The sequence below is a fragment of the Hydra vulgaris genome, chromosome 07 (assembly GCF_038396675.1).
Source record: "Hydra vulgaris chromosome 07, alternate assembly HydraT2T_AEP".
Classification (NCBI taxonomy): Eukaryota; Metazoa; Cnidaria; class Hydrozoa; order Anthoathecata; family Hydridae; genus Hydra; species Hydra vulgaris.
The window spans coordinates 21,445,001-21,472,939 of NC_088926.1; the positions used below are offsets into that span (position 1 = coordinate 21,445,001).

Sequence of the window (27,939 nt, forward strand, 5' to 3'; positions counted from 1 at the left end):
ATATATATACATATTTGAATTAATATATAATTAGTTCGATATTTCGCTGATCTATCGTGATCAGCGTCATCAGGTATAATAAATAAAATATATACAAAGAAATCGTTATACTAAAAACAAACCGATAAAAAAAGATAACACTAAAGAGCCAAAATATAATACAAAAAGTTTTCTAAAATAACTGACGTCAGCAGATTTTATTTAAAAATGGCCCCAAGGTTTGAGTTGTCACGTTATCACCGTCATCCCGATTAAGAACCACATCACCATTTCTTAACTCCTGTCGAACCCTAGCTTTGCTTATTTCGAGTGACTCTCTGATTTTCCGAGTTTGATATTCTGGGGCTACAGATAATGTTTTTGGGGTGCAACCAATCAAACTTTATATGGCATGTTTTGGAATGTTCAGTTGCACCCAAACTGGACCATTTTTCTTTTAAGCTGTTTTTCTGGTGTTCGATACATCTCCATATCACCTTCTTTTTAGTTTCACCAATGAAACTAAAAATAAGGTGATTTGGAGATGTATTGAACGCCAATTTATATTCATTCATACCCATTATCAAATTGCTTCGTCAATGGGTATGGATGGATATAAATTGACTATATCAAATGAAACTTTTACATATATATATATATATATATATATATATATATATATATATATATATATATATATATATATATATATATATATATATATATATATATATATATATATATATATATATATATATGTATATGTATATATATATATATATAATATATAAATATATATATATTTATATATATATATATATATATATATATATATATACATACATATATATATATATATATATATATATATATATATATATATATATATATGTATATATATATATATATATGTATATGTATATATATATATATATAAATATATACATATATATATATATATATATATATATATATATATATATATATATATATATATATATACATACATATATATATATATATATATATATATATATATATATATATATATATATATATATATATATATATATATATATATATATATATATATATATATATATATATATTTAACTTAAACCTAACTCGAACATTATTCCTAACATTATTATTGGCGTTTTCAAAGGATTTTTAAGTCGTGCAAAAAGAATTTGGTCTCAAAAACAACTTCAAAAAGAAATTAACTTTCTAATAGACATAATTGTTAAAAATCACCACGACAAGAACATTCTAAATAATATTACTATAGACTATTCAAAAAACGGTTAAAAAAACACCAAATGTCAACCATTAGATACCCAACCCTTTATAAAACTACCTTGGATACCAGTTGTTGGTCCAAATCTTCGTAAAGATTATCGAAAACAAAACATAAAGGTTATTTTCACATCATCTCCCAATCTAAAAAATATTTTTTCAACAATAAAACTATACTACTACTAAATACAAACCCTGGCCTATACCAGCTAAAATGTTTATGCGGTTCGATATACATTGTTGAAACTAAAAAGAAGGTTATATCGAGATATAACCTTCTTTTTAGTTAATACCAGAAAAACAGCTCAAAAGAAAAATGGTCCAGTTTGGGTGCAACTGAACATTTCAAAACATGCCATATAAAGTTTGATTGGTTGCACCCCAAAAACATCATCTGTAGCCCCAGACTATCGAACTCGGAAAATCAGAGAGTCACTCGAAATAAGCAAAGCTAGGGTTCGACTGGAGTTAAGAAATGGTAATGTGGTTCTCAATCGGGATGACGGTGATAACGTAACAACTAAAACCTGGGGGCAATTTTTTAATAAAATCTACTGACGACAGTTACTTGAGGAAATTTTTTGTATTATATTTTTGCTTTTTAGTCTTATCTTTTTTTAACGGTTCGTTTTTACTATAACGATTTCTTTGTAACTATTTTATTTCTTATACCTGATGACGCTGATCACGATAGATCAGCGAAATATCGAAATAATTATATTTTATTAAAAAAATATATATACATTTTAAAAAAAGTTTACACTCATCCGTATTTATTGAATTCTACCCATTTTTTAACGTATAACAAAAAAATGACTTTCAAAGGTTATATATATATATATATATATATATATTTATATATATATATAAATATATATATATATATATATATATATATATATATATATATATATATATATATATATATATATATATATATATATATATATATGTATATATATATATATATATATATATATTTATATATATATATATATATATTTATATAATTATATATCTGTATATATAGGTATATATATATATGTATATATACGTATATATACATATATATATATATACATATATATATATATATATATATATATATATATATATATATATATATACATATATATATATATATATATATATATATATATATATATATATATATATATATATATATATATATATATATGTATATATATATATATATATAAATATATATATTTATATATATACATATATATATGTATATATATATATATATATATATGTATACATATACATATATATCTATATCTATATATATATATATATATATATATATATATATATATATATATATATATATATATATATATATATATATGTATATATATATATATATATTTATTTATATATTTACATACATATATATATACGTTTACATATATACATGCATATAGTGCTTTTCAAGAAATTAGATGATACAAGACTTTGTTATATAAACCTCAATGGCTATAAAGATATAAAAAAAACTTAACTTCTTCATTAAAGTTGAAGACTACATTGAATACATTTGTTTTTAAAATCTATTTGCTTTAAAACATAGTTTGCCAATAGATTTTGAAAACGAATGAAAACAGTTTCAAATGCAAAAAGAATATAAAGCTTTCAGGATTTTATTTAATTTACGGAAAGCTTGAAGTTCTCATTACGTTGAACAAATACTGATTAATTTATATATGTGTTTTATTTTTATCATAAGTAAGGATTTTGATGAGTTTAAAAATTCACATAGAGCGTTAAAGTTTTGAAAAGTATCACTTTTCAAACAATATTTGAAGAAAACTTTATGTTTTTTAAAAGGTTTTTTTTTTATCTACACAGCCTAATATTGACTAAATTAATGCAAACATGTGTTTTTTTATATGATCAATGGGCTTCAAGTCATGTAATTAGGATGGCAGTTTTAAAAAATTAACTTCACTCTCCTTGAAGGATTCTTGAACCGACTTGGCTGTGTGAAAAACAAAAACATAAAAACTTATTAATTTAGTATCAACGTTAGGAATAATATAATGGCTTTGGTGAAATATGTGGTAAAATATTAGTAAAGTTTAGTTTTTTTAAACCTGTCTAAATTGTTAAATCTAGCTAATAAACAGCTCTTTAAAGCCCTTACGGTTTTGTTGCAGAGTTCAGTTGACGAGCATTTAAATTAGAAGCACACCTTTATCTTTGCCAATGTCGGCCAGAGCTGGCATCAAAACACAAACCTCTCAACATTGAAACAACTCCTCTACCCTTGCGTGGTACTAATCGTGGCTGCTCTAACATGTTATAACAGATAGATTATACAGTGAGATAATACGGAATGATAATTTAATAACGAAATGATAACTTAACTTGACAACAATATAATAAGCTTTAGAAAACTTTTTAAGAAAAAGAGTTGAAAAGGAAAATTAAAAAAATACGACAAAAAACAAAATAAAAGATAAAAAGTTTTCCTGGATTTGTAATTCAATCTCAGCATTGATGCAATTTCTGCCTCACTTAAGCCATCCGTCTGGGCTAACATAAATTAAACTTCCATGTTTACACTATTGTGTGTAATCGTGTGTATTGTGTTGTCATGGTTACACTATTGTGGGTATCGTGTCTATTGCCCCCATGGTTAAACTATCGTGCGTAAAGCATAGCTTACATATAAATCATTAAACTTTAAAACTATTTATGTAATTCTTGTTATATAAAATTTCTATTAAAGTTATTTAACAAAGAAAGATTGTCTGAAAAAGACTGTCAAAGAAAGGTGTTCTTTACCTTTTTAGCGCCAACTTTTTGAACAATCTACAAATAAAAATATTTATAATAAAAAATAATATTGAATAGATAGCATTGTATACTTAATATAACAATATTCTATACTACTTATAATATAATAAAAATAACATAATTGAGTATGATAAAAATAATTAAGATAGTACGATAGAGATAATTGAAATAGCATGATAGAGATAATTAAGATAGTATGATAGAGATAACTTTGTTAATAATTTTATTAGTGATACATAACAACTGGCAACTTTTGGGTAATGCCGATAACTGTAAACATTTGTGTATAGTCAGCAATTGGGTATAGAGACAATCATCAACAAAATATCATATTTCTAAAAACTCGCAATTTTATAGGATATAATAATTCTTTGTTAATTATTATTCACTTTTATTCTTTCTTTTACATTTATGTTTCTTATTTTGCTATTAATTTTTTATGGTTTTTTCTCTACTTTATCTTCACACTTCTATTAAACTATGACCCATCAGCAGCAGTATTACACCTAGGCAAGCCACAAGTAATCCTCCAAGAATATGCCAAATGTAAATCGATAATCAGGTAACAAATAAAAATACTGATTTCATTGCATTATTTATTATTTATCGATATTTACACAGGATAATTTAATTTTATGTACAAAAAAGATTAAAAAAGTTAAACTAATTATTTCTAAAGTGAAAAACTTTTTTTCACGTAAAACGTTTTTTTAAAAACATAAATTTTTCATCAAGTTGTAATTTTTTTTGGATATTCAAAATCTTTTTTCTTTTATTTTTAAACTATATATATAAATGCGTATAATACATAAACAAGAAGTTCTGAGTTTGATCCACATCAAGTCCATATTAGTACTGCGCTCAACTTGTTTCTCCATGCAGATGCCTTGTTCTTCAAGATTCATGTTTTGTAGTTAAGGGTTAAGAAAGGTTTATAACCACAATACATAGTCTCCTTGACTGTAGTGGTCCTCTCGACCTTAGGGAGGCGAAATTTAAACAAAAAAAATTGTTTTTAAACTTATTTCATTTATTATTATTAAATCGCGACATTAGATTTATTTTGTTCTAGCCCTGCATTCCCAAGTTTTGAGATAAAGCGATTTAAAAAAGAAAGACTTTAGGAGAAGACATTTAAAATTTTTTTTATGAATTATGTTTTCTTAGTAAATTTTTTACTTATAACTTAAGTTTCAAAACAATAGAAAAAATTATTCTGAAGTACATTTCTTTTTTTTTCATTTTTTACTTTAATTATTATTATATATTTCAAAAACAAATAATATTTACATGTCTCCAGTTTATATAAAAGTCCACCACATATAATTACAATATGTAAAGACCGTCAACAATGCTGTTTTACGCATGCGCGTTTGAGTTAAAATAATAAATTTTAAAATTTGTAGTTCATAATGTAAGTAGTTTACCCATGCATTTAAAAAATATACGAAAGCCTGTCACACCGCAGGGCTACTAGGGACTTGCTTGTCGTTGTCATTGAAATTATATATTAATATATTGGAAAAGTATTATGTAGTTGTAAGGAAACTCGCAAAACATTAAGAAAAGTCTTTTCATCGAGAACCTTTAAAATACAAAATAAACTAAAAATTTGAAAAGTAAATTTATAGAACACAGTTTCACTTTTTGATGTTAACTGTTCAGTAATATCTTACTATGTATAGTTGCTAACTATATTTAATCTTTTTTTTTTTATTATTGTTTTTATATCTTTTTTATTTATTTTTATAGTTAAAATTGTGTTTATTTTACTTTATTATACTAATTGTTTTTTTTATATTTAATACATATCGATGAGATTGGTTTTGTTAATTATAAAATCTTTTAGTTTTTTCTTCTGGGTAATAAGATTATCGAATTTAGTAAGCTCTATATTTTGCGGTATTACAGTGGGTTGAATAAATATAGAGTCACTACTTTGTTTGTGTGAAATTTTTTTTTTTTTTCACAATTATCTTTAAAACCAATTAGTTATTACGATTAAAAGCGTATTAAATGTCTTAATTAATTGATTCTCTATCGAATGTTATATAATTGGAACTCGTTAGGTTAACCAGTCTTGAGTAATTTTTAATTTAATTAGAACATACCTATATTTCTAATGTTGCAAAAATATAGAGTCAACTAAAATTTGACGACTTAAGTTGAAATATCTCAACGAAAATGTTATCCGAGCAATCTAAAATTAGGTGTTTGATTTTTTTCGACCTATATAAACGTTCTTTCGAAAATAAAATAAAATTATCATTTTTATATCTTGAATTATTCGCATTGGTAATTATTTGGTAAAGTAAAAAGACAAAAATGGGCAGATAAGCTGTTTCAGATGGTATGATGGTGTTTCAGAAGCTGTTTCAGAAGATGCGATGGCAAATTGTAGGTCTGATAAAAGATAAAACAAAAAGTCAACGAAAAATAGCTCGTATGTGCAATGTTTCGCTTAAATGTGTACAAACAACGTTGAAAAACCACGAGCTACATAATGATGTCTAAGATTTGCCAAGGCTTGGTAGGCGTTTAAAGCTAACTTCAAGAGACCAAAGTTATCTCTATTGAAAGATTTGATAAAACCCTAAAATTTCACAAATACGCCTGGTAACGTTAGTGTTAGTAGATGGACTGTACGAAAATGCCTAAATATGAAAGGCTTATATTGCTATGTCGCTGCTCAAAAACCACTTTTGCGTTTCTCAGATTCTAAAATGAATAAAGTGGTGTAGAGAAAGACTTCACTGGTCTGTAGAATACTGGGCCAAAGTCATTTTCAGCAACGAATCCAATTTTAAGGTGGTAAATCGCAAGTCAAAATTAATCATCAAGAGAATGGCTGGTGAAAATTTCAAAGAGCATTTTGTGTACCAAAGATAAAAAGCGGAGGAGGATTAGTTGGAATATGGGGATGTTTCTCCCATAAAGGAACAGGGTCATGCAACATTTATAACGGCAGAATCGACCAGTACAAGTACAAAGAGACCCTCAAAAGTAAACTTTTGCCAACAGTGAAAAAAAAGCTCTGCTTTTAACAGAAGATAACATCAATGGATTTTTCAGTACGATGGCGCAACGGCTCACTCTGCAATCTCGGTTAAGAGTGGCTTGATTGGAAGAACATTACGGTCATGCCTTGGCTAGCTGTCATAAAAAAAACATAAATATTTTTTTTGAAAATTTTTTTTTTTCTTATTTTGTTTATAAAACCACTGTTAATAAAATATAAAAAAAATTTAATTTACTCACGTTTTTGTTAGCTTTAAATTTTGAAAAAACATAAAAAAATCATACCAAAAATCAACTGACTTATATTTATGCAACCCACAGTGTTTGTTGTATAAATAGGTGTCACGGTAGACAATTAATAATCTCAAAATTTTTTTTTTTATGGGCAAAGTGAAATTTTGTGATATATCTGTTGACGTCGGTTTAAAACAAGTTATTAGTAAAATGAGTTGGAGTAAGTCCGACCTTATTTTTGATAGATGTTAATTTGAAAGATATTTAGAGCATTGAAGTTTTTAAGTAAAGGATTGGCATGATTGAATTTGTTTTTATTATAAATTAATTTTGATGCGTGTTTTTAGTGTATATATAGAGAATTTAGTTTAGATTTATTTATACTACCCAAGGCAATATTAGCATATGTTAGACAACTTTCTATATAAGAAAAGCAGAGAACTTTTAGATTTTCCTAAGAAAGTATAGGATTGACTTTGTAAAGCATACCGATACTTTTTGATGTTTTTGTATTTAATTTTTTAATATGGGCTTTCTAAGAAATCGTTTCGTCAATAACTATCCCATAAAACTTAATAGTTTGAGCTCATGCGATGTTTGTATTATCACTTTTTATTAATGGTAGCATGTCCGCTATTTTGTTTTATATTGTGGAAAAATGTTAAGATAAATTAAAAATGAAAGAGGACCAAGAATGAATCCTTGGAGAACTCGGCACTTTATTTTTAGTAAAATTGAACATTTTTTATCGTTCGAAATTAGACATCGTTGTCTGTTGCACAGATAACTTTTAAACCAATCTAAGCTGGTATTTTTTATTTTGTATTTTGCCATTTTATTAGTAAGATATCATGATTAATTGGGTCAAGTGCTTTGGATAGGTCTATAAAAGTTCTTAATACAAATTGCTTTTTATTAAAAGAATCACTGATGCTATTAACTAAATCTAAAATTGCACGTTCTGTTGAGTGCTGTGCTTGAAAGCGGAATTATTTTTTATTTAAAAATTTCAAAACGACATTAACAACAATATTACTGCAAATATCATCTATACCTGTGGTCTAATTTATTTTAAGAGATTCTATTTCATTTTGAGTTAATCAACTTTTAGCTCTTTAAATATTAATTCCTTGTTGACACTAGTTAGATAAGTTTCAAATGAGTTGTTTGGACGATGAACTTTTTAAGCTAGATTTGAGTCTATGTTGACAAAAAACTGTTAAATTTTCCTGATATTGCATTATTATTGTCATAATCTTTATTATCAATGACAAATTGAGCAGGTAAACTACTTATTTTGCAGGTTTTTATCCCGATTGTTTCTTTCATGATATCCCAAGTTTTTTTTTATATTACCATTTGTGTTTTTTATTTTATTTGAGTAACAGCTTTTCTTTGTTCTTTTTTGATTTTCTCAAACAAGTTTTTACACTGTTTGTAAACATTTAGGCTTACCTTATTTCTATTTTTTAAGTATTTAATATAATTTTTTTGTTTTGGATTATAATTTTTCTTTATTCATTTTACATTAATTGGGAAGTGCATATTTTTGTTTTTTAGGAAAAATTTTTCAAATTTATTATAAGCAGAGTAAGTGTGTCCAAGAATGCATTCGTGGTATTCCTTGTCTCACTTTTCTGCCAACAGCGAGTCTTTTAATTGTTAAATAGCAAATTTGTTGATTTTTCTTTTATAAGTTTTAATTTTCCAACTATTAATAGATTTTATATTTTGTGTCAAGAAGAAGAAAATAGGAAAATGATCAGATATATCTGTCTTTATTACTACAGCTTTTAGAGATGTATCAAAGATTGAATAAGTTAATGTATTGTCTATTGCAGTGGTTAAAGTTGTGGTTATTCGGGTTGGTTTGTTAACTATTGGGAATATGTAATTTTAAAGCATTTCATCAATAAAAGTTTGATATGTTAATACTAAACATTTTTCATATTGTAAACTATCTATATTTATGTCCCCAATACAGAATATTTTTTTTTGCTCATTGTTGTTTTTTATCAAAAAATTGTCTTAAATGATTGAAAAAATTGAAAATAATACCTTCAGGTGGCCGGTAACATGTGGAGACCAGATTGCTTTTTGATTTGTTGCTAATTATTTCAATTATAAAAACCTCATTATTTTCATCTGAGATCGAAAGATCATATCTTGTAACTTGATCATTCTTAGTGTAAGTTATAATCCCACCTCCCCTTTTGTTAGTTTTTCTTTCAGATGATAATAATTTGTAATTTCTAAACTTGATTTTATTCTGCATGATTCGCAGAATATAGCGCGCTTTGCTTAATAAAACTTCGCGTATGTACTTTCTTAAATCTCTCCAATAAACTCTATCAAATTTAATTACTGAAAATTTTCTGCAAAAAACGGTAACGCAACCTTCGTTACGTCATCTTTTAATTTCTTTCCAAAGCTTCTTTCTTTCTAACATCGTTTGGTTTGCATAATCTTTGTTAATATAAATACCTGTTCTTTAAAGTTTATTCACTAAGCTTACTTTTTTATTTTTATCTTGATAATTTAAAAGCTGTAAAACGCTTGATCTTGGTGTATTATTATCTTTAACTGCACCGGCTTGGTGCGCTCGTTCCACTGCTACTTCACCTAAAATATTTAGTTTTATTTTAAAAATGTCTTTTACGGTTTTCTCACAATCACTCCAGTTTTCTTCAGGGGGCTCTTTTATGCCATCAATGCGAAGTTGTTACGTCTCGAGCGATTCTCTAAGTCAATAACATGAAAACTTTATTTTCATATTTTGTTTTAATAAGAACAAATTCATCCCTCGCTTTTTCTTCTTGGAAATTTAAGCTGACTTTTATTTTGTTAACTTTATTTTCAATTCTTCAGATATTTACCTGTTTATTGTTTATTTAAGCGTCCATTTAGTCTAATCTTGCAGGTAATATTTTGAAGTTTAAATTTATTATTGAAGTAAAGTTTTTTTCATGATCTTAATATAATATGGAGATTTGTTATTCTAAATAATAAAGTCTTATATAAGCAAATGATATAAATATATTATATACAAAATGAAAGTATTTAACTATTACCAAAAGAAAAAAAAAAAGAGAAAGAAACATTCAATAACCCAGAGGGCAGGTGTCGTTCCATGGAAATTTCGAAAAACGTTTTACGGTCGTCTAAACGTCCGTGATACGTCCAACAAACGTCGGACAATGCGTGCCCAATGGAAAATTATGTAGCAAAAAAAATCTTTAGTCAGCATAATAAAGATTTCTGTTTGTTCGATAAGTTAGAAGCTTTTAGAGAAAAACGAGAAAATGTGGTTTGCTTAATTTTAAGTTATTGAAAAATGATTTTTTTTTTCTTTGACTTTTGTTGATAGATAGGGAAGTTAATGCTTTACATGATATTTTTATATCAATTGTTTAAGATTTTTTATTTAGAAAAAAAATCTTTATATCATATTTACTTCCAGATACGGAACGAACTCTAGACATATAATCGCATCACGGTAAAGAAGGTTAACTAGTTAAACGCAAACTTAAACTTCTGCGGTGCTCTGTGATAAGACCGTTAGGTCTTCTTGCGGTACCTAAATAATAAATATATATATATATATATATATATATATATATATATATATATATATATATATATATATATATATATATATATATATATATATATATATATATATATATATATATATATATATATATATATATATATATTCTCAAAATGGACGTGGTCATTGGAGAAAGACCTCACAAGCGAATTAAAACTTTTTACCTTTTGGCATTTATTTATTATTTATTAGTTTCCAAATATTACATAATAAATTATATTTAGATAAAAAATTATTGTTAAGATCATACTATAATTAAAGTAAGTACAGAAAATAGTCAAGCAATTTACATATAACATTTTTATTAAATATACAGTGAAAGGATCACTTCTTTTAATTTTTTAAATCGTTCACATTTTTTTTGTTTTAATTTTTTTGTTTGCTTTATGTTTTTAGCAGTTTAGTTTTTATTAAGCATGTGTTTTATTTTTTAGAAGGAAAATAGGCGAATGGATAATGCCTATATATTTTTTTGCTACAAAAAAGTTATATTAATGCTATTTCCATAAAAATAGTCATTACCACTTATAAATTACTGTGTGCTGCTATTAACTATTTTTGTTCATTTTTAGAAATTTTAAAAAAGTAAATTAAAATTTTGTGCCAACACTGACATGATATGTCACATGTTATTGTATGTAAAAGTTAAATTTTGTTATGAGGATTACAGTTCTTTTATATATAAAAAAATAATAATAAAGGTTTTTGTTTTTGAATCTTTTTTAATTTTCTCGCGTCGTTTTTAAAATTTTTGTTTGCACATGTTTATTGTTCGCATATATGCTTATTTGATAAATATGTGAATGTGGGAATATATATGCCTTATAGTTTTATTATCAATGTGTTTTTATAAAAATGTAAAGTGTTTTTTTACTAATTGTGTACGTGTTACTATGTGTTATACATTGGTGTTATAAATGTGTTTTAATATGGTAATATAAGGTTAAATATACACACACACACACACATATATATGTATATATACATATATATATATATATATATATATATATATATATAGCCCTTAGCATTGATTACTGATTGAGAGTGACAAGGCATCGAGTCCACCAGCTTCATAATCACAATAATTTTGATTTTTCCCCATTCTTGTTTCAGAGAATTCAATAAATCACGTTCATTTGTTGAATTTCGACATAAAATTTATCGACCAATGAGCTTTCATAGACATTCAATAGTATTAAGGTCAAGACTTTGCTAAGGCTATTCGATTAATCGAATTTCTTTGATTTTAAGAAAGATTTTCACAGGGGTTGAAGTGTGCTTTGGGTCATTGTCCTGCTGAAATATCCATCCTCGATCCCTGAAGAATGTTCCACGCAAAATGCTGTCTTGGTAAAAGCTGAAATTAAAGAACTTCATAATGTGAAATGTAGTGTTGACACAATCAAACGTCTTTTGAGGTCTGCAAATCTATTTGGAAGACCTCCTACCAAGAAACTTTTTATTTACAAAAAGAATTGAAAAGCCCGCCTAAGATTTGCAAATGAACATTTGAATTGGGCAAGAAAATAGTGAGTGAAAGTACGTTTTACTAATGAATTTAAGTTTATGTTATTTTGATCTGATAATAATAGATAAGTTCGTCGACAAAAAGGCCATAAAATTGATCCTAAATACCAGCTACCAACAGTAAAGCACAGAAGTCGAAACGTTATGAACTGGGCTAACTTGAATAAAGATTGTATCGGTCCTATCCATTTGATTTATGGCAAAATGGACAAAAATATGTACTTTGTACATATTTTTGTATACTTAAGAATGTTATGCTACCACATGTTAAAGACAAAATGCCTCAAGGAAGGATGTGTTAGCAGGACAATGACCCCAAGCACACTTCAACCCTTGTGAAAAACTTTTTCAAAACCAAAGAAATTCGATTAATTGAATAGCCTTAGCAAAGTCTTCACCTTATTTCTATTGAATGTCTATGTAAGCTCATTAATCGATAAATTTAAAATTATTTATTGAATTCTCTGAAACAAGAATGGGGAAAAATTAAAATTAATGTGATTATGAAGCTGGTGCACTCTTAAGCAGTAATCAATGCTAAGGGCTTCCCGACGAAGTACTAAAGCAATTTCCTTTAAAATGAAGCATTTTCATTTTTAAAAATGTTTAAAAAAAATCTAATTCAAGTTTTTTTTTTCTGTTTTTTTATATATATATATATATATATATATATATATTGTGTTTATAGTTGGTACATATGTTTATATTATGTTATTTTTGTGTTTTCAAAGTGCTGTGATTTGGTAAACATGTACACCACGATTTGTCAACCTTGCCAGCCAATGATGTATTTATTGCAGAGGGTTACACGGCAGTGTTTAGTGTCAAACTGTTATTGCTTTAGGTCTGGGTATTTTCAAGCCTTTTTTGTTAATTATTTTCAAAATACATTATAGTGTATTTTAATGCTACTTATGTTCTGTTATATATGAATGTATTGTTACTTAAGTTGTGTTGTATGCATATTATATTAACGTATGATGTGTGCTATTGCTGTGTATTGTTGCTGTGATAATGTATTTTTGTAATGCTTTGAGTTGAAAGATAATTGACGTACCTTAACGTTAGTGTCAATTGATAAAATTGATTAATAGGTAATTTTTTTATTTAAAATCACTGCTTTTAATTATTCACTAAAAGTCAAGACAAATTATTATGCTATATATACAATTTGTTTTATCTCAATTTTATTTTTTGTCTTTAGCACATTTTACTACATGACTTAGCTATAAATATTTTGGAATCATGATGTATCAGCATAAATTATTTTCTAAAATTATGTAGGAAAGATTACAATCTTCGAGATTTGTTTAAGATTTTTCGTTACTACTTTCATTTAAAAATGAAGTTTATATGGATGATATTACGCCAGAAGCAGATATTAGTTTAAAAAATGAAAATATTAATAGGCAATTTAATCGTCGCAGAAATGTTAGGCTTAGGCGAGATGAAATTAATAATCAACAAAATACTAGAAATGCTGCTTGTCAAGCAGTAAATAATTCGAATCCAAATGAGGAGAGCTTGGTTATGCGAGTTGAAAATAATTGTCGCAGAAATGAAAGAGATAGGCTTAGGCGAGATAAAATTAATAATCAACAAAATGCTAGAAATGCTGCTAGATACAAAAGAATGCATTGTATTGCAAGTAGTAATACTATTCTAGATTATAATTATTTAGGAGAAATGAATTTTATTTGTCAGCATTGCGGTACTAAGAAATCTCCTGAAGAAACGCATTTTGTATGTCGTTATAATGAAAAGGTAGTTTTGTCGCAAACGTTACCTTTTCCACAAGATTTAAAATATTTATTTAATGAAAAGTGTGCAGATAAATGCCAATCTGAGGTTTTTTAAATTTATTAGAAATTATAATACCTGTCTTTCTTTTGCTTCATTTAAAGCTAATGTAGTTCAACCTATGAATCATGTGCCGCCATGTTTTAGAATATGTGGTCAAGTTTTTCATCGTAAAGGTAGTCTTAGGACAAATCAATATGATCTGCCGACATATTGTCAACTGTACATCTATGATCCATTTGTAGCAGTAAATTTTAGAATGCAACAATGTGGTAATGATCTTTGCAAAATGATTTAATGTTTCGATTGGAAACTAATGTTAGTGAGGAGAACCTATTTGCCCTTGCATTTAAAAACTTGGCTGAAGTGGAAGATAAAGAAATTCATTGAGCAGCTATAGAAGGTCGCTCAGTGTCATTTGTAAAATAGTCTTTACTTGAAGGACAAGATAGGCGTCGCTATACTCTCCCTTCACATAACAAACCTGCAGTTGTATTAGTTGGTGAAGATTGTGCACCACCTGCTTCCAGGTAAGTTGTTATTTATCCAAGAGGTCATTGTCTCAAAACTATATCAAATATGTCTGCCAACTCAGATCCTATGGTTTATCCTCTGCTTTTTTCCAAGAGGTGATGCTGGTCGGCATAATCAATTGCTTCGCAACCCTGAACGTGCTACATTGGTTAGAAATCATGTTACATTATCTCAGTATTACAATTATAAAGTGTCAGTATGACAATTTTTTTCTTTACTCTTTTATGGAAAAAAACTGTTTTAGAAATATGCTGTTGATGCTTATGTTAAAAATGAAGGCCAGTGCCTTATTTTCATCAGAAATAACCAAAACAAACTGAGAAGCGAGCAGCATAATGTTATACACAAACATGTAAACAACCTTGAAAATGATCTTATGTTAGACGAGGGTGTGTTGCAGTTTTACCATTAGCTTATGTAGAAAGTCCTAGAGCTTTAAAAAAAAACTTTGAACATGTTATGGCTATAATTAAAAAGTATCGTAAACCAGATCTTTTTATTACTTTCACTTGCAACCCAAAGTGGCGCGAGATAAATGAAAATTTGTATCCAGTTCAGACAGCAAATGATAGACCTGACTTGGTTACTCGAGTTTTTAAACTTTAAGTAAATATTCTTCTGAAAGACATTTTTAAGCACGGTGTATTTGACAAAGTTGTAACACATGTTCAGGTTATTGAATTTTAAAAGCGTTGTTTGCCATTTGTTCATATTTTACATGACTTTTCATATGATCATGAGTTTAAAACAGCACATGATATCAATAATTTAATATCTCCAGAAATTCCAGATCCAATTGTTAACTGTGATCTTTACCACGTTGTTAAAACTAGCATGATTCACGGTCCATGTGATATTTTAACTTTTTTTCTACGAGAGTTTGAACAAAAATTAAGTATAAATTTTATGATTAGTATAGTTAAATAAATGAAGCATTTATATCTGTACCTCAGAAGTCAAACGTCGGTTGTCACATTTTAGAAATTGTTCAGGAGAGTGGAAATAGTAAAGTAATTTGTCTTAATTAGCTTATTCTTGATGGTTAAATTTATTTAATTTTTTCGTATTTTATTTAATTTGTCTTAAGACACATGAAATATAATTTTGACAAAAAAAAAGTTAGATAAAAAAAGTGAAAAATCATTTCTGGACAACAGACAGGTTTTTCTTTGAACATTTCGGGGACACCAGACCTTTTATATTGACCTAACCTTATTTCAAATTGTCATAGGACAACAGTCTTTATACCTATGCATATACTGAAAAAACTAAAAAGGTCTTATACATAACTTATTTTCATAAAAAACTAGACAACTGACATTTCTCCTAAAAGGTACAGATATTAAGATTTAGTTTTTAGTTTTGGTTTAGTTTATAACTATATTTGCTTATTTTTAGTTTATTTTAGCTTCAGTTACCTTTTTTCTGTTTGCGTTTTACTCAGATTTTTATTAAAATAAAATTTTTCACATGTTTAATCCTTTTCAATTTTTTTTTTTTAATGTTTTTAGCACCGTCTTCTGTTACCTGTGGAATCGGTGAGAATATGCTTTATATTTTGATTAAATAAAGTTCCAAATATTTATAATTTTTATTATTTACTTCTATTTGTAAGTTTAGAGTCTCTAACATTTGAAAACTTTAGTGATTTTAGATTCGTAAACATTTGAGCACTACAAAAGTTATTGCTGTTAAAACCTCAATGATTTTTTTATATATTCAAATATAAAAAAAATCATCGAGGGCCTCGATGATTTTTTTTTATATTTGAATTGTATTTTTTAACTTGTAATTTTTTTTTTTAATATTAATCTGTTGTTGTATATTTGATTTATTTTGGTCTTTTTAAATCAAAATTTTATTTGTTTTTTAACTAACTAAACTAAAATATAGTTAAATAGATTCATTATCCAATTATCATAGTATAATGATGCTACATTCTATTGTTAATAATAACTTACTAGTAGTTTAATTTGTTGAACTCACTGCTTTTAAAATTTACAATAAGCCAAGGCAATATATTTAGCTATATAAATGCAATTTATTTATCTCAATTTGGTTTTTTTATCATTAATATTTATAGTTTGGCTCCTTGAAGCATTTGTTATTTTGCTTTTTAATTAAAATATTCAAAAACTATTGTGATGTCTTTTAAATTAAACTAAAGTTTACTAAAAGCCAACATGAAATAACGTCATAAAACAACACCGACAAGCTGCATCATGACACAAACTAAAGTATGACAACAGATTGCCAAAAAGCAGGTAAATTGTTTTCCAATATTCTTATCTTTTTTTTTTCTGTCTACTTATCTGTTACAATTTTTATTTTAGGTTTGTCATATGACGCATTAATGCAATATAAAAGATCAAAGTTTACATATTTTTTAAAATTTGTTATACACATGTTTAATTGTAAATTAAATTTTTTTTTTTTGAAACGTATTTGTACTTAATTACTTAGTTATTTATAATAAACTTAATTTTTTTTTAATAAATTTATTTAGTTGTGTGCATTTAACGTTTTTTAAGATAACGATTTTCTTTTTCATAGAAAAACTAATCAAGGGGATACCAAAAAATTAATAATTCCTGTATAATATAAGTTAATTTCATATTAATCTTAATAATTAATTAAAGTTCATGTTATAAAAAATATTACCAGAACTTAGTTTTGCTTTTTCATCAATTTAAAGCATGTTGTCATTTTGTGTCACTACCTAAAAACCTATTGTGTTGATCTTAACAATGTCGCGGAAAATGGTTCTGCCTTACACTGATATGACTTATGTCAGTTGTAAATTACTCAAACAATGTTAAATAATTGGTAAATTATTTTACCTCCTCATACTTTTTATATTAACTTTACAGATGGATTAATTTTTTCAATTTGAAAGCGTTTTTCTAAAAGGGTATAAGTTAAGATTTGGCAACGTTAAATTGTGGAAAACAGCCACTATAAATTACTTATCTAACACACCGACCATAGCCCGTGTTACGAGTATTACTTTTTGCTAGTTAAGTAAAAATTGCTTCTAACCCTCAACCGAACACATAAAATATTAAAAAAATATAGCAGTTTTAAAATTAAAGAAAATTTAAACTTGTTGCTTTTATGTTTCATATCTAATATAACCTGAAAAACAAAAGCAAAAAACCTAATTTAATAGTTAAATCTATGTGACTAAAATTAAAACTCCATGAAAGCAGCCACGCATTTCCTTAAATACTTGATTAAAACTCTGTAAATGCGCAGTAAAGACTTCTTAAAAGCGCAATAAAAACTCCTAAAAAGCACAATAAAATATCTTTTAAAACTGCCTAAAAACTCAATGAAAATGTGCCTTAAAAAAGTGCCTTGAATGTTTAAAATATTGAAGTTATTTTAATGTCATGGTTAATATAAGAAAGGGAATCATTATGCAGGAGGAAGGAATGATGACGAGGAAGATGATAATGATAACAATAACTGATGCATTTTCATATAAAACTATTATCAATTATATATAATTTGTTTTCTCAATTTATGTTACTCTTTTTTTGTATGTATGTATGTATATATATATATATATATATATACATATATATATATATATATATATATATATATATATATATATATATATATATATATATATTTATATATAAATAAATATATATATATATATAAATATATATATTTATATGTATATATATATATATATATATATATATGTATATATATATATATATATGTATATATATATGAGTGTATTTATTTAGATTTTATTGCTGTAAATTTGAAGTAATCAAGAGTATTTCTGGATATAACATTAAATCATAAAAACATGATACAAACATGTTAAGATTTGTATATTATTACATATGTAGTATATACTTTTTCTTTAAAATAAGGGTTTACTTATGTAGTTAATAACTATTTAGTTATCTATTTGTAGTTAATAATTACATTATTGAAGTATCATCAAACATTTTCATTCAAAATAACGAAATTATTTGGTTAAATTTTTAAGTTATTTTCAAAGTTATGCTAAAAAATTATGAAGGTATCATTTGCAAAATAGCAAAATTATTTGGTTAAATTTGTAAGCTAATAATTTTCAAAGTTATGGAAAGAAGTTGTGAAGGTAGTATTTTAAAGCACAAGCATATTGAAATACACATTAGAAGATGAGGTCTTTAGAACTCAGAATGGTCCAATCAAATTAAAAAGTGGTAATAAAGAAACCAAAAAAAATCGAATCAAGAAATTTTTGTGAAAAGAAATCGCACAAATTGTTCTTTACAGAGCACAAGTTCAGAATACATCATTTCCATTTTTGTGCTTATTTGAAACTAGTAATTATACTCTAACTACCACTATATTTAAATTTCCGATAATAATTTTATGAAAAAACATTCCAAGATTTTTAAACTAAATTTTAAAAGTACAGGTTTCTTATTTGAAATAAAACTATTATTAAAATAATTTTTCATGTACAAAATACAACAAAAATGTATACTTTAAGTGTTTATATAACTTGTAAAAAAGTATATAATCATTGTTTTAGATTATAATTTATCAAGAACTTTAGGGTACCACCATTTACATGAGGGTCTGGAGTAAAATAGTGCAGTTGCCATATCCTTAGAAGCATTGATTGCAGGAAAATCTACATAATTGTGCTATAAGGCTTTTATAAAGTTACCATATCTTGCATCGAGACTACATTTTATACTCTAATACTTTTATTTTATTTTAAAAGATATATTCTTCTAGGTCAAAATAGTTAAAAGTCTACTATTATATAGTAATATTATTTTAATTGCAATATCTAAACTGATTTAAGCATCTGTTGATTTGAATTTAAATTATCTTTACAGAACTTTAAGTAACTTACTGTCTAATGATTGAATGGTTTAAGGTTTTTTTGTTTTTTTTTAATAATATCATTAATATTGTAATAGAAACAAATATATAGAATTAAATAGTATTAATATCGAAAAATAATGTTTGACAACTAAATACATTACCAGCAAACATTCTAAAGTGGAATTTCAGTGGACCTATATAGTCACTTTGAGTGGATCACTGTAGTTTTGCTCAATTACTTAGTGGACCATTAGTGGAAGCCAACAAAAGTGTCTGGCCGATGACTAAAAACTAATAACATATTGGAAAGTTATCGGCTTGCCTTTTTATGGGAATGCTACTAATGGTCCACTAAGTAACCCATGAGCAAAACTCCAATAAAACGCTAAAAAATGTTACATAGAATCTCTACTGGAAATCTGCTAAAACAATTATAATGGTTTATTCTTTTCATTTTGTTTAATTTTTGTGATCAGAAAATTAATTTGTAATCTAGTAATGTTTCTAATAATTGTTAAAGTGTTTGTTATGACAACAATTTTTATGAGAGTGAAAATGACAATGCAAGAGAAAAGTTTCCAGTTCGAAATAAAAATAGTTGATATGACAATAATCTTAGTGAACATTATTTTACAACAGACTCAGAATGACTTTTTTTTGACGTAGGGCCGACGTAAATGGGCATCTGGGTGTTCATTTTTAAAATATTAGTATAAGCAAAATTAGATATATTAAGTTTTTTTTTTCATGATTGCTTAAATCAACTACAAATCAAAATTCACCTTTTTTAATAAAAGTATTGATCTATAGAATTATTTAATTTTAATCTAAATATTGATAATAGTGGTTTGTATCATTATTTAACATTGTACAACATATAAAACTGAAACACATTTATCAATAACATATAAATAAAAATCGGATATCATTTATATTTAGTTCATCTTCATCTTCTAGAAACCCCCCTTTCTAATAAACAAAACGAATTATAAATAACTTTGCAGTAGAATCACTAAGGTAGATTTTACATAATTTACTCAACTTAATAATTGAATTTGTTAACTTCTCTGCATTTTTTATTGAGATATACTTATTGATGTTTGGACAAATAATTTTGCTACAAGTTGAAAAAATAAATTTAATTGTTTGAAAATTTAATAAAAAACGGCTAAACGCATTGCATTTTGTATCAAGAGTGCTGAAAGTTTATAAATCATTTAGTTTTATTCGCATAACAAAAAAAATCGATAAAGTTTTTATTCTATTCCTTTTACAACTTTCAATAAGGGAAAGTATATCAAGTATGCTATTTGCATTTTTACATCTTGTATGTTCTCTTGTAATACATTTGTAATGTTTTATGACAATAAAGATGAGCACCAAATAGCCAACAAAAAGAAATCAATTAAGCAATTGTTTTAAATGATAATACTTTGATATAATTGACATAGTGAAATTAATCTCTATTCATTTTAAAGTTGTCTTTATTTAACTAAATACAACCACTTCATTTTGGTAAATGCTTTGAAAATAATCTCAAAATTGATTTATTCATTATTTTTACAGGCTTTGTACTAATTTAGAGAATTACTTATTTCACAATTAGTTATATTGAATTCTACATTAGATTTTTTTTATTGGAGATTTATGAGTCGGTTGTGTAAAACTCATTGACATATCTCGTTTTAAAGTTTTATTCTGCTCTACTTTTATTTTTCAAATTCGCATTTTAGTTTGTTTTCGCTTTGCAATAAAAACTTTAGCCTTGAGCCTGGACTTGGAAGTTTTTCCAAATATTTTTCCAACGCAAATAAAGTATAATGCTAGCCATGTGATTAAAATAGCCACAAGTTTTTATACCAGAAAAACACTTACGTGTCGAAGACCATACTGATTATAGACTATAGACGTTAGGCAAATATTTAATGAATAGCCTTTACTTAATAGCGCTTGAATGTCTTGTTTAAATTTCAGCGTAAATCAATTTATAGTTTTAAATTTGATTAATGTTTTTATCAATCAAAATAATGCCTTTTTCATTTTTGCTTAAATGTTCCGCTAGATAACAGTAACTTTATTATTCTTATAGCTACCAAACGTCTTTTCACATTTCATAATAGAATATGTTAAGAAATCATTTATATCTAATAAGTCGTTTAATTCAAATTGCTTTTTACTTTTGCTTTTTGTATTCTAAATGTATAATTTTAATTCAGTTTTTAAATTAATAACCGTATTATTCATTAGATATATACTTTAAATGAAAACAGTTCATCAAATGAGCATTTGTTCTGCCATTAGTCATTATATGAGTAAGTATTGTATAACTTAATTTTTACAAAGATTAGAAAGATTATTCAAATGTACGATTAACAACCCCAACAACCCACCTGTATATTGTAACAAACCTAGTTTGGTTAGCTTGAAAACTAGTTAACTGACTTTTAGAACAAGTTAGCATCTTGGTAATAACTTTATTTGTAGTTTTCAATTCATCAATGATATCTCTAAAACCTCTAAAAGTAATAAATCGTTGGACTGAACTAGTTTTCTTATATCGTTTTTGGTTTTTAAAATATCCACTTAAAATAGTTGAGTCATTGATAGTTGCAATAAAAGGTCAATAAACATCAATAAAAAAAACCATTTGCATACTGTAAAAGGCTTAAGTAAACGCTTGTTTTTTTGCCCATTGTAGAGCTTTTGTTGTAAAAAATTATTTGACCTTTTCACAGAATAAATAAGTATCATCAGCTATAATTGCTAGCTGTTTGTCTTTCATGTCAAACAAATCTTTGGTCATATCTGTGTTATTTAGTTGCCAATCTATTTGTGATTGTGATTTTGCTTCTAAATTTTTGCAAACAAAATTAGCATTAAGTAAGGCTCTAATCTCATGGCAATGTTTCAGAACTTTCCACCGACACAACAAACCAAAATATTAAGCAATTGAACTTTGATCAAGACCAGTCTTTTACAAACAGTCTTTTTAAAAGAGATAAACTGCAAGAGTAAATAAATTTCTTTCAAAAGTTTGAAAGAGTTTTTATTGTTTTTATTTCAATTACCAAATATAGAAATCGTATACGCATGTAAATAAATTTGTATACACGTACATGTTAAAAAAGGGGCATTATTACATAAATAATTACGGTTTTAGTTTTTAAAATTTTGCTAAATTTAAAATTTTTGCATGCCTGTTTAGCAAAAACAATACGTCTAATCAACATACTTGCTATGCTTTTTGAAAAAAAAAACTAAAACAGTATCTTACAGTTTTTTTTTTTTTTGCTTTAAAATTCTTTTTAGGTTGTAAAGAGTAGATTTTTATCAATTTCTGAAATCTTTAAATGTAATATATGTGTTTTAGGAAAAAAAAAAGGTCCAGAAGTTAAACATACTCCTTTAATGAATCAATGTATGTACTGATGTTGTCCTGGCAGTGGAGATTGAAGTATGTATTTAATTACAAATGCTACCTAACTAGTGTATGTAAAGGTGAGATTAGATGATAAACTTTTTTAAAGAATGAGCTTAATAAAGCAATAAGAGCATTTCAGTGATTCAAATAATAAAACAATGAGCCAAATCTATATTTTTATTCTAATCAAACACTTTTAGTTTTAGTTATAGTTTTAATTTTTATTTTATTGCAGATTTTATTTCAACATATTTCAATTTACTAAACTTGCCAATATTTTTGTACTCACTAGAGAAAAATATGATTAGGACCATACTATACTTTACGTAAAGAAAAAACGACTCAAGATAATTTATTTGTTTTCGTATCAAAAGTTGTTTTTGAGAGTTTTTAATTGATATTTAAAAAACTTTAAGTTGCCGTCTGAATTTTAAAGTTTTTTAGTTTTTAAAGTCTATAAAAATTACAAACATGTGACGAAGAAAATAATTTTTCAAGCAAAGAAATACTTTCGAAATATTATAACTTGATGATTACATGATGCATATTTGTACAAACAATGTTTCTCAGAATGCTCTGAGCATTTTTTGCAAAACAACCTATCTTTGCTCTGTTTCTCTGCATTTAATGCGCTATATTCGTAGAACATCTTTCGATTTATAATAGTATGAAGAAGATTTTAGTCATTTTAATTTTTGATAATTTCTGATCAATTGTTGGAAAATCCAACTTATTTAGTTTTGAAACTAGTATTTTTCTATTAATGTTTTCGCTTGAATTAGAATCTGAAAAAAAGTTAAACACCTGCAGCTTTGTGGGCAAAAACTTTATTAAAATCATCAAAACCTCTATACAATCCATGAAGCAGTGCAAGTGACTTCTTATTTGAATTTAAGAGTACTTTATAGAGAGAGTTTAGAAAATTGAGGTGAAAATATAACGACCATATACAGTTATCCTATAAATTTGTACAGCTATATTCTTGCCAGTGTAGCTGTTTTGCTGCCCTAAAGTGATCATATGGTCTTGAGAAAACTTTCCGTCAATGATGGTACAAAAATCAGCTTATATTATGAAAAAACTTAAGTAATGTAGCCAGAGTGTCACATTTAATGTTAATTTTTTTTTGTGTAATTTCTGTTTTTGAAACTAGAATCTGCTTTGCCTTTTAACTAATCCAGTGAAAAATTTTTTTATAACAGGTTATAAAAATTGAAAAATTTCTTATTTCCCACAGAGCAAACACTTTTTGGTTGTTTCTGTGTCATATCCAGAATTTTCAGACATATCACCAGCAAAATGAAAGTATATTTATCATTGATGACCAGAAGTGATTTTATATAGAGTTTGATTAACACTTTTTCTGTCAAAATTTTTTAATATTCTGCTTTTAAAATAGAAAATCAATTGCTGATCTACACCGAATCTAAATCCCAATTTCAATTTTTTACCAGAAAAGGAATGAACGTGTTTTAAGCATAAAGGTCAAACGTTTCAATTCATTGTTTAATTAGCTTGAAATATTAATTCAAAGTTTGTCTTATAACTTAAGCAACAGCTATTATTTTTCTGTTTATGAATATAATAAATTACAGAAGAGACATTTACAAGAAAAACATTCGAGAGATATTTCACATTATAAATATAAAACTAATAAAATATGATTTTTATATGTTTTATATTGCTTGTAATGAAAATTATAGTTTCGTTTAAATGCCAAATACAAGTTAAAATAGTTAAATTTCAGATTGTATATATAAAATTTAGAAAGTATTATGTTATATATTGCTTATAACAAGATGTTTTATAAGCTTATAGTTATTATACTAACGCCTAATTGGCAATAATAAGTTAAAATAGTTGGTTAGATTCTTAAGGAAAGTAAACAAATATTACTTCATAAAATTAAATTGAAATTAATACACAAACATACATTCAGCCTTCGGAAATAATCTCTGCATTCGGCAATGCAATCCTAACTGTCAACCTAAAAGTGTCTCAGGTTAGCAAACTTTAATAAATCTTGTTTCTATGTTGTCATAAAAAAGTTTTGTGTCAACCGGATCTTGACCAAAAATATTTTAAGGTTGATAACTCATTGCTAACCTGTTTCCGAAGGTTGTATTTGTGATTTATTTTACTGACCTTTGGGGAAATGGTAACACTTCCAACAATATCAATAACTGCACAAAACATAAGAAGCAAACCGATGTGTGAACTACTCATTGATAACCCCTCTAATTGTTTAAAAAGAAAATAAAATATATTTTGTTTTCACAATGCTTTAAGCTATTCATGTTGCTAACTTTTAAAAACTAGCATACGGTTTCATTATTACCAAACTCTGCAGAAGTAGCAGCAAATAAAGTAATAATTCCATGTGACCAATTCCAACCACACCAAATATTGCATACAAAATCATTGTTCTCAAACAGCCTTTATCCCTAAAATTATTCAGTATGTGTGCATATATATATATATATATATATATATATATATATATGCATATATGTATATATATATATACATATATATATATATATATATATATATATACATACATATATATATATATATATATATATATATATATATATATATACATGTATAAATATATATATATATATATATATATAAATATACATGTATATATATATATATATATATATATATATATATATATATATATATATATATATATATATATATATATATATATATTTATATATATATATATATATATTTAAATATATATTTATTTATATATATATATATACAAGTTTTAGCCAACCCACTTTGGTTTAAGTCTTAAAATTCATAAAGTTTGACATTTTTATGGGTTAAAAAAGTAAAAATTATCATATATGCAAAATAAAATAAGCTACAAGCATCAATTAGGTACCAAATGATGCAGAAATAAATTTAGAACATTGTTTTCTTAAAAAAAACTTTTTTGCCAAAACTTTATTATATGTAAACTATATATATTATGATGATATAGCCAAAATTCTAAAGTTTTGTTTGTTCATTTAGTTAAAATAGTGGCATTTATAACATAAATATGATAACGGATACTTTCAAAATATAACATATATATTCAAATTACCAATCAAGATGCAAAATCCATACAAATGAAGTGTCATTTATATAAAAATCACATGAAAATAAAAAATGCATTACAAATTAAAATCGTTGTGAGATTTTTATTTAATTTCCTGGGCCTAAAATATTTTTGAATAACTCTATTTCTGCGATTGTGTCCGACCACAGAAGCTAAAGCTTCAATAACAAAATTTACATATTTTTTAATATTTTTGCTGTAGCACTTGTTATTTAACTTACGTGGTTTTGAAATAAATTTAATATTTTATCTTTTCCAATCAGTCTTAAAACGATGGAGTTGGGTGTGATTGGGAAATTAAGGTCATTTTATAATAGCATGCAGCTTTGAAATTAATCTTGAACTTTAGAAACATTCTTACATCTTCATTCATTTAGGGATAAATACTTTCACTAACATAGGCTTCATTTTCATGGTTACTCTCAACTGTTTCCCATACAAAGTCATTCTCTTTACCATGAAAGTGTCTTCTTTGAGACCTTTCAATTGCAAAAATTTTATTAATCGCTTTTCTTCTAACCTCTTAAATTTTCTGGCTAACATTTTGTGAGATTTTTTTCTCCATATATATTATATATAATAACTTTATAATAAATGTTCCTAGCATTTGAATCAGGAAACTTATTGGATCTTTAAATCACATTAAATTGGTTTTGGAACCGTCACTTAAATATTTTTTCTTTCTAATAATTAATAGGAATATGCACAAGATTTCTAATAGAAAAAAGCATTAGATTTTTAGTAGGTTTGGTGACCGCGTGATTCTGCATGCTAATGTAAGCCGGCATAAATAGCTTAAAAATCTAACTTCTAAATAGAAAAAAATAGCATCAATGTTCCCTGTGATTACATCAAAACAAATGATGTGATAAGTATAGTATTGGTGAGTTGATAAGACATTGATGATTTTATTGTTGAGTATGAAATGTAAGTAATTACCCTTAACTTAGCAGCACCCTATTTGAAAACATTGCTATTTAGCTGTAAGCCAATGGCCGCATAAAATTCATCTTTCTCATTTATGACTTAAAGATAAACCATTTAGATGCAAAAATGCAAATATCCCACTTTAATGGAACATCTAGAAAAAATTCCAAATATTCAATGGAACCACATGCCTAACTGTATTAATACTGGTTTTTATCTGCCGTTACAAAGTTCAGTCTTGTTTGAGGCTCCGTTCCCTGTAGTACCTTTTATGCACTACATTTATTTAATTGGCTCTTTTTGGTGTTATGTGATCAAGGTAAAGTTCAATTGAAAATAGAATTTTCTTATGACATGGATATAGAATGTTTTATAAGTATAGGTAGTTAAGTTTTGAGAATATGTAGATGCTTAATTGGCAGATCAAATAATTGATTTGCAACTTCAATAAATCCTGCTGTTTCGGTTTCACATTTTCATCCGCTTTTCTTTTTGTCATAGTTCATAATTTTATAAATATTTTCAATGTAACTGTTGACCTTAGTTCTAATAATAGATATTGGAAAAAAATCATAATTTACCAATAGAATAAATAGTTTTACAACAACATCTCTGCCATCACTGACAACACTGTCTTTTCTATAGTTTTTAAATTAAAGAAATCTTTCCATTACTCGCTTTAAAAGTAAGATTTTTTCGAAAAGTTATCTGCTTTAGGAGTATAAAAAATTCAAACAAAATTTTTTATCTGATTTATTTGCTATTTTTTTTGTTGACATCTTTACGATATTTATT

General features: G+C 25.9%; 1 long non-coding RNA gene across 1 annotated transcript in view; it reads right to left on the reverse strand.

Moving 5' to 3' along the window:
- Positions 1 to 25,540, reverse strand: part of LOC136082127 (uncharacterized) — a 29,635-nt gene extending 4,095 nt beyond the window's left edge. The window contains exons 1-3 of the long non-coding RNA XR_010639411.1: positions 25,435 to 25,540; positions 25,242 to 25,333; positions 4,087 to 4,113 (exon numbers count right to left, since the gene is read on the reverse strand). This is a non-coding gene — a long non-coding RNA (uncharacterized LOC136082127). The remainder of the gene's footprint in view (positions 1 to 4,086; positions 4,114 to 25,241; positions 25,334 to 25,434) is intronic.
- Between the last annotated feature and the right edge of the window lie 2,399 nt (positions 25,541 to 27,939).